This window comes from Anomaloglossus baeobatrachus, chromosome 5 (genome assembly GCF_048569485.1).
Source record: "Anomaloglossus baeobatrachus isolate aAnoBae1 chromosome 5, aAnoBae1.hap1, whole genome shotgun sequence".
NCBI lineage: Eukaryota > Metazoa > Chordata > Amphibia > Anura > Aromobatidae > Anomaloglossus > Anomaloglossus baeobatrachus.
In genome coordinates, this window is record NC_134357.1 from 36,622,187 (window position 1) to 36,635,049 (window position 12,863).

General features: G+C 50.5%; 1 protein-coding gene across 2 annotated transcripts in view; it reads right to left on the reverse strand.

Moving 5' to 3' along the window:
* The window catches only part of CRTAC1 (cartilage acidic protein 1), a 779,202-nt gene that overhangs the window by 574,363 nt on the left and 191,976 nt on the right, over positions 1-12,863 (reverse strand). The window lies entirely within an intron of this gene.

A 12,863-nucleotide genomic window follows, 5' to 3' on the forward strand; every position in this document is an offset into this window, starting at 1 on the left:
TACATTATAGAAGGTGAAGAATAACCTGCCTGAAATCATAAGACAATGAGCACAACCCATAAAATCCTCATTGAATTAATGTCTGTAAGGGAATTCTAAATCTTCATGAAAAACAGTTTCCTACAAGACGCTCCGGTTGATTTCTAGCTTGCGCGTATTTTTATATTCATTGTGCCAGATGCTAGCTCTTGCCGGAATGACAATGAAACTTGAGTTATCTCCACCTTTAACACGCGCTTCCAGCATTTTATGTTTATGTAAATATCATTCTCGTAAACTCCAACGCCTCTTCAGAAGAGTCTTGTAAGACATGTGACTGCCACTAACCCCAAAAAAGAGAGATATGGAACCTAAACGAGCTCAATGAAATCCAGAAAAAGGATTAAACTGAGTCGTGACCCAATTTTCTCAAAATATTTGGCTTGAGTCTTGGTATCTTTGGTCCCAGAACAAAGCATAGTATCATAGTGGTAGCACGAATCAATGTCAGGGACAAAGATCTTTGATAAGAGGTTAAAAAAGAAATATGTTGGCACTGCTAAATAGTCAATAACTTATGTATACCAGGATAGCCACACTTAAACCTAGTAGCCACAGAATCAGTTCCTTGATGCATAAAGTCCAGTATATATGGTGCTCAGCCAACAATGTAAATAATGACATATGCAAAAATTCAAAGGTTCCTTGCAAATAAAGGTATAAAAAAAATTTGGTGGCACTCACCACCGATTCCTTGCAAATATATCACTTTATTTGTATCATGAGTCATGCATGGCTCTGCCGTTCCTGAGCTGATGCATGTATCCTGCCTCTGGGGTTTAGGTCCCTTGGGAGGGGCTAGTTTGTTCCTGCCTTGTTCCGGGGTCACGACGCTATATCTTGATGCTGCTACCTTTGGGATGTCCCCAGTAATATTTCTGGCTTTGCTGCGTGTACTGTTTCTGAGAGAAGTTCTCTGTTTCTTGTCCTGCTACCCGGTACTGTTCATCCTGACTTCTGTCCCTCCTGCCCGACGTGTTTTGACCTCCGTTTCCCCGACCTGACCTGACCTCCGTTTCACTGGCCTGTCCTAACCTTTATCCCTCCTGCCCGTCCTGACCTCCGTCCCTCCTTCCCGGCCTTACCTCCGTCTCTCCCTGCCCTCCGGATTCCAGTGCTGTTCCTTGTCCTCCACTCCCTCCCTTGTGCTTACTTGCTCTCCCGGTTGCCGACCTCGGCTCTGTTCTTTGATTTTGGCTTGTTTTCTCCTTGGTTCAGACGTGACATCCCGGCATAGACCCTGACTAATTGACTATCCCTGCTGTTGTGTTAGCAGCCTCTAGTGGGCTTTTGTCTTACTGCACTCAGGAGTTCTCTTTGTACCTGAGTCGCAGTGCCCCCTAGTGGTAGCTTGATAATTCAGACATATTGTGTAGAATGTGGATCTAAAAAACAGGAACAACAGCTGTTTCGCGTGGACCCACTGTTACAGGGGACTGGCAGATTAGGATAATGTAATGTATTCCCAATCGCCAGTCGGGGTCCACCGTGCTACCAGATGGAAAAGGAGCTGCTGGCAACCCAAAGGTAGACAATGAATACAGAGCTGATGACTTAGAGATAACCCAGGAGACCTGGGAACCAGTCACGTGTATAGGGACACATCAAACCGGACGACAACCCAGTTAGCGTTTCGGTGGAGCGGGCGCTACTCCGACCACGTGTAGAGAACACATCAGGCCGGATGGTAACCAGTTAGCGTTGACCGAGAAGACCGCTGCGACAGCGCCCTGTCGGCCACGTGTGTAAGAAACGTCAGGCCGAGCGGTCCTCCGATTAGCGTTTCTGGTCACTACTCGACTGGCCACATGTGTAAAGGACACGTCAGACCAGGTAGTCACACCAGTAGCATTTGACTGGGAAGGGAAGCAGAGGAGGAAAATAGGGTTCACACACCCAATCCAGGAGCACCCTGTTAACTCCACAGGGGTTCTGGAATATGCTGTCCGTGCACGTAGAGGGCACAACCGGACCGGTGGCGCAGCAGGTACGCTGTCCATGTGCGTAGAGGGCACTCTCGGACAAGTGACGAGGTAGGTACACTGTCCGTGTGCGTAGGAGGCACAAACGGACAGGTGACGCAGCAGCCGCAGTCCAGTTAATGCCACTGGACTGCTATAGCACAACTTGAATGGCAGCAAGGAAGCACGGCGCCTAACCCTGATGTGCTGAGCCACAGGTGTCTTGGCGTGACAAGCACCGGACACCTAACCCTACCTACTGCTTCCAAACACAGGCTTATGCCGCAATAAGGCTCCAACATGGAGGTGTGCTCTGTCTGAGCAAATGTGAAGACTGCGCACCTCCATGTTGTCTCCAGCCCCTTTTATAACCTGGGTCTGCCCCAAACCCAGGGTGGACCCCAATGGCACATCCAGGGTCCAATAGCAGAGTGTCATTTCATCAGCGACGTCACCAGCGGCCTATCCGGAACCGCCACATCATTGATGACCTCATGGCAGCCACGCCCCAAACACTTCACCAGTCATCGTCTGACGACTAATGGTAGGGTGCCGTGTCATAGGGGCGGGCCTCCGAGAGCCAGTCCGGAGTGGCCACATCATCAGGACACCTGATGCCCTCTGGCCTATCAGGGCCTGCCACCTCACGGACATGCCCAGTGAAGTCCTTCCTGGACTTCGCCTCAAATGAACTAAGTGTCTGAACATGCTCAGTAGCCTGGACAACAGTTTCAGAAATCAGACTATTAGCCTGAGCATGCTCAGTAGGCACAACACAGTTCTTAGACAGCACGCAGTCCAAGTACCTGTGCAAAGAGGCTTTTCGCACTAAGTGTAGGAGCATGCTCAGTAGCCTGAACTGAGGACTTGGCCTCAGAAATTGCACTATCATCCTGAGCATGCTCACTAGGCAAAACACTGGACTTAGGCTCTGGCTGGGGTAAATTGGCACACACATGCGCACTAGCCGCCTCTCCACACTTAGGCGGGCTTTGCACACTACGACATCGTAGCCCGATGCTGCGATGCCGAGTGCGATAGTGCCCGCCCCCGTCGCAGCAGCGATATGTGGTGATAGCTGTCGTAGCGAAAGTTATCGCTACGCCAGCTTCACACACACACTCACCTGCCGTGCGACGTCCCTGTGGCCGGCGACCCGCCTCCTTGTTAAGGGGGCGGGTCGTGCGGCGTCACTGCGACGTCACACGGCAGGCAGCCAATCAGAGCGGAGGGGCGGAGATGAGCAGGATGTAAACATCCTGCCCACCTCCTTCCTTCCGCATATCCTACGGAAGCCGCAGTGAGGCCGGTAGGAGACGTTCCTCGCTCCTGCGACTTCACACACAGCGATGTGTGATGCCGCAGGAGCGAGGAACAACATCGGACCGTCGCGTCAGCGTAATCATGGATTACGCCGACGCTGCACCGATGATACGATTACGACGCTTTTGCGCTCGTTAATCGTATCATCCAGCCTTTACACACTGCGATGTCGCATGCGATGCCGGAAGTGCGTCATTTTCAATTTGACCCCACCGACATCGCACCTGCGATGTCGCAGTGTGCAAAGTGCCCCTTAGACGTGAAGGTGCAAGCAGCCAGCTGGACGACCCGAGGCACGGCCAAAAACGGCAGCCAGCGCCTGGGCACAACTGGGACTGCAGCAGGCTGCTTGCGGCTATGGCGGCACCGATTCGTAACACCCACTATGAGCCTGAAGAAGCATGGGTACATGCGAAACAGCTGTTGCTCCTGTTTTTTAGATCCAAATCCTATACAATATGTTTGAATAAAGCGCTTTATTTGCAAGGAATCGGTGGGGAGTGCCACCAGTTTATTCATACCTTTTGCCTTTGATAAAGGGATGTTAGGAGAAATAAGAGAGGAACAGTACAATGCAACATTGTAGTAAGGGGGGTGAATTATTGGTATTTGCTAAAATTTGCACGTGTTTGCACTAAAATGGAAAAGGAAAAGCTTAAGGCTAAGACCCCACTTTGCTTTTTACCTGCTTTTTCAACTGCAGCGTTTAATGCCAAAATGGATGTGTTCTGCTTTTCAAGCTTAGTCTATGGGAATTTGGGTTTCTAAACCCCACTATGCAGTTCAAACTGCAGCCTTTTTGTGGCATAAATTTGGGCAAAAACTCAGCTTTGCAGTGCAAAACCCAAATGGCAAAAACAATTGACATGTCAACGTCTGGCAGCCTGCGGTAAGCTGTAAACATTGGGTAACCAAGAAGCCCTTTCCTTGGTTATGTGGCGCCCTGGACAAGCCAGGGGCCACAGATAACAACACCTCACACCCCACACTCCCGGTCAGGCACATCTAAGTCAGACAAAACCCTTGTTGCCTCCCTCCAGGGGCTGATGTTCACACCAGGGGGTGGGCCAGGCGGTTGGTCCCGCCCACCGAGGAGTTCACAGTCCTGGAGGCGGGAAAAGCAGATCAGATCAGTTCTGGAGGTAGAGAAGGGAAGTGGTAGTAGAGCAGTCTGAAGTGGTCCGGGTGTGTGACCCGGACGGAACAGCAAGGTTGGCAGACGGTGGTGACCATCTGCAGGAGTGGCCTATTGGAGCTAGCCGCAAGGACCGTGGATGGGCGGTGGCTCGGCGGTACCGGACCGGTACGCAAAGAGAAGCCAGCACCATCCGGCAGGGGCTTACGGACCCCGGCAATGCTAGGAGTCGCCGTGAATTTGCCGAATCCGTTAGCAAAGGGAACCTCCTGGGTTTCCCAGCAGTCAAGTCCCGACAGAAGGCAACAGTCCAACCGAGAGAGGGAAACACAGTCACCGCCAAGGCTAAAGTTCCCAGGGCCAGAGCCTGCGGGCAAAAGGGGCTCCTTCAGCAACCTTCAAGCTGGGGAGCGGGTTACCGGTGGGAACCCATTGGAACAGTTACACTACACAGTTGCAGGGAAAGGCAGTCACCATCAACCTGCCGGGAGAAACAACGCAGCAGCCGTCTGTGGGACCCGTCCATCCAGCCATTTGTTTTACCGGAGACTCTGTGTACATCTTTGGGCTGAGTGAGTACCACCGTGCCGTGCGGCACAGCGCTGCCCCTGCGACCCTGCACCTTGCCAGGCCCCGTAACCCGCCTGCCAACCATCCCTACCCCATCACCGGGCCCCGGGACAACCAACCCCCTACCCACGGAGGGGAGAACTAACATCTAAGGTGCTCCCAGTCATCGCTCCCGGGATCCCCGTCCAGAGCAGCGGTGGTGTCACAACCTCACCAGAACCGTGGGTGGCATCACGGACAATATCAAATCCCCACAATCAATTCCCCCCCCCTTTCATTCACGGGCGAGGAACGCCGCTCGAGTCCCCAGGATCCGGCCCACCGCTCGAGCCACCACCGAGCAGCCGCAGCAGCAGCCGAACCCGAGCAGTGGGAGAGCGCAGCGTCCCCTCCTCCGCCCGCGACAGTTACCCGATATTTACCTTAGTTACTGGCGCTCTCACGCTGCCAGTGCCAGCTCCCTGCATACGTAGCTGGAGTACACATCGGGTAATTAACCCGATGTGTACTCTGGCTAGGAGTGCAGGGAGCAGGGAGCCGGCACTGGCAGCGTGAGAGTGGCGGACGCTAGTAACTAAGGTAAATAGTGGGTAACCAAGAGAAGTGCTTTCCTTGGTTACCCGATATTTACCTTAGTTACGCTTCCACGCGTCGCTGCTGGCTGGGGGCTGGTTATTGGTCGCTGGTGAGATCTGCCTGTTTGACAGCTCACCAGCGACCATGTAACGACGTAGCAGCGATCCTGATAAGGTCAGATCGCTGGTCGTCATCGCTGCTGCGTCGCTAAAGTGTGACACCACCTTAAGGGGCACTTTGCACTCTACGACATCGCAGGTGCGATGTCGGTGGGGTCAAATCAAAAGTGACGCACATCCGGCATCGCTCTCGACATCGTAGTGTGTAAATCCTTTATGATACGATTAACGAGCGCAAAAGCGTCGTAATCGTATCATTGGTGTAGCGTCGGTCATTTCCATGAATTGGGAAATACCGATGTTACGATATTGTTCCTCGTTCCTGCGGCAGCATACATCGCTGTGTGTGAAGCCGCAGGAGCAAGGAACATCTCCTACCTGCCTCCTGCGGCTCATGCCGGCTATGCGGAAGGAAGGAGCTGGGCGGGATGTTTACATCCCGCTCATCTCTGCTCCTCCGCGTCTATTTGCCGCCTGCTGTGTGACGTCGCTATGACGCCGCACGACCCGCCCCCTTAATAAGGAGGCGGTTCGCCGGCCAGAGTGACGTCGCAGGGCAGGTATGTGCGTGTGAAGCTGCCGTAGTGATAATGTTCTCTACGGCAGCTATCACCATGATATCGCAGCTGCGACGGGGGCGGGGACTATCGTGCTCGGCATCGCAAGCATCAGCTTGCGATGTCGTAGTGTGCAAAGTGCCCCTAAGAGTTCCGGTCCCATCACAACTTGTGATATGCGCACTTAGCCTTACAAATTTGTATAATTACTAACTGAATGGAAAATGTTTGCAGGGTGCGGCGAGATGTCCTGCCGCTGTATCCCTCTGCAGACTTACTTCTGTACATGTGAACAAACCCTTAGAAAAGCAGTCATTTTGCATTTATACATTTTGCTCTCAGATATTTTCCCGTTCTACACGCACAATTTCTAATAGGATTGAAAACTCCTCCTGAGCCTATTTTACAGACAGAGATAGCAAATCCAATTGCATGTCTTCTGGGTATTGAAATCCCATTCTGAGTTTACACACAATTGCTGGAGTTAGGGATTTGTATTCTTAAGCCCACCTCCTCCAAGGCTCTTATTAAACACCAGAACGGTCTACCTACTTGCCATGTGTTTTCATCTGATTCTCTCGCGGCGGGGGATCCCATAACTCCAGACATCAGACTGCGCTGCACAACATCCGGTGGCAGTGAGACGAGTCTGTGGGATCTCTTTCACTTCTTTTAAAACTGCGCAAATTTTTCTGTACAAATTATCAAAGCTTGAAAAATATAACGTGTAAACTGATTTCCTGCTTATATAACAAAATGCCTCATTTCAGCAGAACATATTTTTCGCTAATCCACGGGACAGGTGATGACTGTTGGGCTATGATACGGCATCATTCAGACGTCCAATGATTCTGTCATGGCCTTGACTTGCGGTGAGGCTCTGCGCCGGGACCTTCTGTTAGGTTCTCCTGCATGCGGTCGCATAATATTCTCTGAACTATGACGGGCTATTCCCTGCACCGGGTTGTTCGTTGGCTGTGGGAGGGACTTACATGCGCCGCTTCTGGGCTGTTGCTCTCCTTTATCTGGAGCAGTTCATGCCTGAGCAGAACCAGTCGTATTCTCTGGCTAAGTTGTGGAAAGAGCCTGTCTCCTGGTTATAGTGACTAATCTTGGTACTCGACCCTTGGACTGACCCCTGACTTGCCTCTGTCTACTCCCCTCTGACTTCCCCATTTCCGTCTGGCTCCTGACACCGGCCTTCTGTCGCGGGCGGGGAGGAGGGTGTCAGCACACCGCGCTCACCCCTTCTGCTCGGGTCCGGCAGCTGCTCAGTGGTGGCTCGAGCGGTGGGCCGGATCCTGGGGTTAGTCGAGCGACACTCCTCGCCCGTGAGTGAAAGGGGGGTTGTTGTTGGGTGTGGGGGATTGTTATAGTTCATGACGCCACCCACGGTTGTGGTGATTTCGCCACCGCTGCTCAATGCGGGGCTCCCGGGGATGGTGATGGGGAGCAGCCAGGTGTTGGGTTGCCCCTCCGTGGGTAGGGGTTGGTGATCCCGGGGCCCGGTGATGGTTTGTGAGGTGCGGGGCCTGGTGGGCGCAGGGACGCGGGGGCAGCGCTGTGCCTTGCGGCACTGTGGTACTCACTCAGCCTGAGACGTGGACACAGTTTGTACGGTAAACCAAACGGCTGGTAGGACGGTCCCACAGACGGCTGCACCTGCACTCCCGGTAGGTGACGGTGATGTCCCTCTTCCTTGCACCTATGTTTTGACTGATGGTATCGGTGGATTCCCTCCGGTTACCCGCTCCCCGACTGCAATCTGGGCCGGAGGAGCTCTACACTTTGCCCGCAGGCGCTGGCCCTGAGAAACTGGTGCCTTGGCGGTGGCGGTGTCTCTCTGCTTCAGGTTGGGCTGTTGCCGTCAATCGGGACTTGGTTGTTGGGGGATCTACGTCCCCTTCACTGACGGATTCGGCAAATCTGGCGACTCCTAGCCTTGCCGGGGTCCGAGAGGCCCCTGCCCTGGTGCTGACTGTCCTTCGTAACACTGCTCCAGACCACCGGGCACACAGCCAACGGGGTCCTTCCAGGAACTTCCAAACGGTCCCCCTCCAGACAGTCACCGCCGTCGCTGACCTTGCTGTTCTGGCCCTACACAGAGCTGGACCCTTCAGGCTTTCTTTCCTTCTGTCACTTTCTTACTTTCCTCCTTTTACCACTTGACTTCCACTTAGCTGTTTACTTTTCTACTTAGCTCCTCACACTTGCCCTGCCTGGGCTTATCTGCCTGGTTTTTCCCGCCTCCAGAGTTGTGAGCTCCTCGGTGGGCGGAGCCAACCGCCTGGCCCACCCCCTGGTGTGCATCATCAGACTCCTGGAGGAAGGCAACAAGGATTTCTGGTTAGCATGGTGTGCCTACCTGGAGTGTGGGGTGTGGTGGTGTTGTGACCTGTGTCCCCTGGCTTGCCCTGACTACTCTTCTGCCTGCCCCTTGTGTTTATACTTACTCTCCTAGTACCCAACCACCGGCTTGTCTGATGACCTCTCTCCTGTCTGCTCCTTGTGTCTCTTCATGCACTCTCAGTTCTGACCCCGGCCTACTTGACTTCCCTCAGTCTCTCGGTATCCCCAGTGCCACCTATTGTACAGCCTTATTACTGCACCTTTCACTCCTCTGTGAGATGAACATTATAGTTTCCACATAAGAGAAAAACGGAGGGATTTTTCTGGGATCAGACTTTGGTCCGAGTGTTATCAGTTTTTCTCGTACATGGAGAAAAGAAAAAAGTTTCTTCACCTTCTCCTTTCTGACTGCCGTGAAAATTGGAAGTCATCTGAGTCAAGTCTGAGGTTCTCACAGACCCAAAAACTTGGATTGCCCACTTTGATCCAACCCTTGAATCAAAATTGGACACAACCCTGAGATTTTCTTTGGAACGTCTATGTGGCCCTATAAAATCAGCACTCATAAAAGATTATCGGACGTCTGAATGAGCCTTAACTTTGAGTCTTTTTGCAGAGATTTTGGAGTTGAAACTCCAAGTCTTCGAGCAGTTTAGGGTTTTTGAAGAATATTCAGAGAGTTTCCTTTTCAGTTTCCGTTCCAAAAACTCAGCAAAAAAGACTCAACATGAACACACCCTTGGATCATTGTGGGTCCTACCAACTTGTATCCCTTATTCTTCCCCGGTGGCAAGATCACGACCAGGAAAACTTGGTGGTGCATGAACCCTGCCTCTTAAAGGTATTTGCCCAATGTTAACGCAATCACCTATGGACAGGATAAGTGAAAACTTTGAATTAGTGATGGTCCATGTGGCCACTACTCTTCTGGTGGGGCAGTGTCATGCAGGTAACTAGCAGGATTTACCCAGTACCTGGTAAGCCCCTATAAAATGTTACAACATACAGGGAACAGAGGGGTCACGATATAACGGAGATCCCTGCCACTAGGGAGAGGGGTGAGGGGACACCTCCTAAACTCACCTCAAGCTGACTCCTGAGCTCCCTAGCGTCCCTATACAGGTTCTTGCAACCTGTTGCGAGCAGGATACCTTATGCCCTCAGCTGGACCTAAACTCACTCTGCCTAGTGCATAGGCTGACAAGTTCACTAGACTCGCCACTACAATACAGACACAAGGAAAGGAATACAAACAGGGGAAATAGACCTGCAAAGGAAAAGACACTCCAGGCGGCTTCAGTGCAGCAAACACCACAGCAGCACACAACACAACAGACTTACCAGAGCAGGCTCCTTCCAAAGTGGACCACATAGAAATGAGGATTCAGTTTCTATTGCAGGCAATATGTGATCAGATCACATGATTTAAATAGGGAAGGGGAGTGATCCCAAAGAGCCACACCTGAGATTGGCAGCTACAGCCAGCAGCCAGGTAGGAAAGGATGCTTAACCCTTAAGGCACCACAAGGAAGTAGATGTTATTAAATAACAGTAGTGAACCTGCCAGCGGAAAGGTGCTGTGACCTTCTGACACCAGATTCAGCTGGGGTCTCCCCCAAGCGAGATACACTGCATTTCAGAGCTCCCTTTTTTGTTTTGGGGTGTCCCAGAAGTCAAAACCCCACCAATCAGAAATTTATCATCTGTCTTATAGATGGAAATAACATTTTAAGTGGACCATACACCAAATAATTGTAGGCCGAACCACCATCTTTTCTACCACCTCCATAAACTTGAACACTCAAATCAGCGGAGTGTTCATGTGTTCTCTATGAGAGTAGAGTAAGTTTCTGCCAGAACAATATGGAGATTGGAATTGAATTCAACCCAATCAATCCATATCTGAAAAGGGAATGTCATAAAAGCCCCATTCATGACAGATGGACTCCTGCTAAACATTTTGGATCCGTCATACTTTATTGTGTATTCCAATACTTTACCAGAAGATACCTGTCACGGGGTCCTTCTTCCATATCACACGATCAACAGAGCGAGATATGGTGGTACAATCCAAAGAGCATTTATTCCAAGCAAATCAAATGGTCCATAACATAATCCACAAAACAGAGGGTAAAATTAGTCCAGTAACACAAATATAATCCGGTAACCGATAAATATCCAGGTCTCTCTGAGAAGCCAGTTTCCCGCAGAGGTTCGATCTTCATGCTTCACTCTTGAAGTTCTCAAACAGACTGACTGCCCCAGGTAAGTAAAAAGGTCTCTAAGTCCACCTCCCCCCACACCCAGGGATGGAAGTGACTCAAGAGGCTATAACCTTGCACTATAGGGGGTGATTACTTACAAACAATACAATGTACACAGACGCAGTACAAATAAGACAGTGAAGCAAGCTTAAAATAGGAATCTGTACAGCAAGATACACCTCCTCCCATATCCCACCATCACAATATCCATTTCCCAAGTCACTAAAAATGTGATTTACTGCTGAAGCCAAAACGCACCAAACTGCTCCATGAGAACACAGTCCAAGTGAATGACATGAAAATCTATAGAAAATGTTTAAAATAGAAAATCGAAAAGAAATTAACGGCAACCAAGCAAAATCAGCCCCCCTGGGATTGTGGATGTACTGTTTGATTGTACAGTATTAGATACAGAATGAAAAGTTTCTTCAGCTCCAGCTGTCGGCTGACGAGAACATCCGGTAATTAGCATCCGAGAAATAATTTTATACATAAGCCGGCACATATGTCCTAAGTCATTATAAAGCTGCCCAAACCTGGCAGATACAGGTTATATCCGCCATATCCGTATGTCAGAAATATCTTATTTATTTTTTTTTATATTTTAATTGGTTTCAATCATATTCTAATTTCCGTGACTTTTTTTCTGGCATGTATGTTTTTTTTATGGACTGGACACTGAGGTCAACTGAATTTCATGGACCCGTAGACTCAGAGCAAAAACAGCTATTTTTTTAGGGGGGGCAGCCACACAGTCTACAAAAAAATATGCAGAGGTGAACAGTGCAAGGATTATAATGGGTTTGTGTTCCATCTATGGCATCTGAATGATCCCTAAGAGAAGGTTTTTCTGCATCGTATGAACAAATTTGTAAAACTTTATAGAATTAAAGCAAAACATCCATCAAACTTTGCCAGATACAGTCATGGACAAAAGTATTAGTGTGACGCCCTGGACTATCAGGTCGTCACAGGGTATTGTGCAATCTGCCCTTCCGTGAAATATCCATCTCCTTCTTGGTTACGGGTCCCTAACTACATGGTGTTGCCAAAACCAGCTAATCAAAATCCTAGGAACACTCTGCACCACACCCACCAGACACACCAGTGGACGGCCTGAGTGGAATAGGGTTGCCCACTTGGGGGGTTGGTTTAAGAGGAGGTCAGTGAAGTGTAGGAAGTGAAGGAGAGAGAAGGTCAGGAGCCAGGCTCCTTGGAAGTAACTAGGTGGCAGACGGTGTTCTGGGCCTAGTAGGAGCTGGACCCCCAGTCACAGGGGATCGTGACAAGGGGCAAGGAACTGTCAAGGAAGACAGCCGGCGGCCTTGTACCATCACCGGGCTGGGACCAGGGCACGACGGGGTACGTGGACCCTAGGTCAGAGAGTAGCTTCAGGCAACCTGACAATTTACCCGACGAGAACAGAGCCTTCAAGATACACTCTCCACCCGCTCTAAAATGGGGGTACTAGCGCAACGAGGGGGATAGGACTTTCCACAGAAACGGTGCAGAAAATCCCAAGCATGAACCCTGAGAGCAATCTTCCACAGTTAAGCCAGCTTTACACGTTACAATTAGGTGTGCGATCTCGTATGCGATGTGACACGCCCAGGTCGCATATGCGATTTAATGAGATCGCACATAGGTCGTTCATTTGCTGTCACACGTGCGTTAGTAGTCTATGTTAAATTGATCAATTTTGTGTGCGATCGTTTAGATCATGTGTTCTGTGACGTATGCATTGGGCACCTTTTTTTTTTTTATTTATTGACTTGCCAAGCGTGTGTAATGTGTAGGGATGCGTTTTTACTATGTCATCTGCCATTCAGCTCTGCTACATGGCCGCTGACAGCAGACACAGACAGCCATGCAGCAGATCTGAATGGCAGATGACAGCAGACACAGACAGAGCCGCACTGTCAGAATGAACTCGTGTTAACCTCACCCGACTTCATTGTCATGCTGCGGCT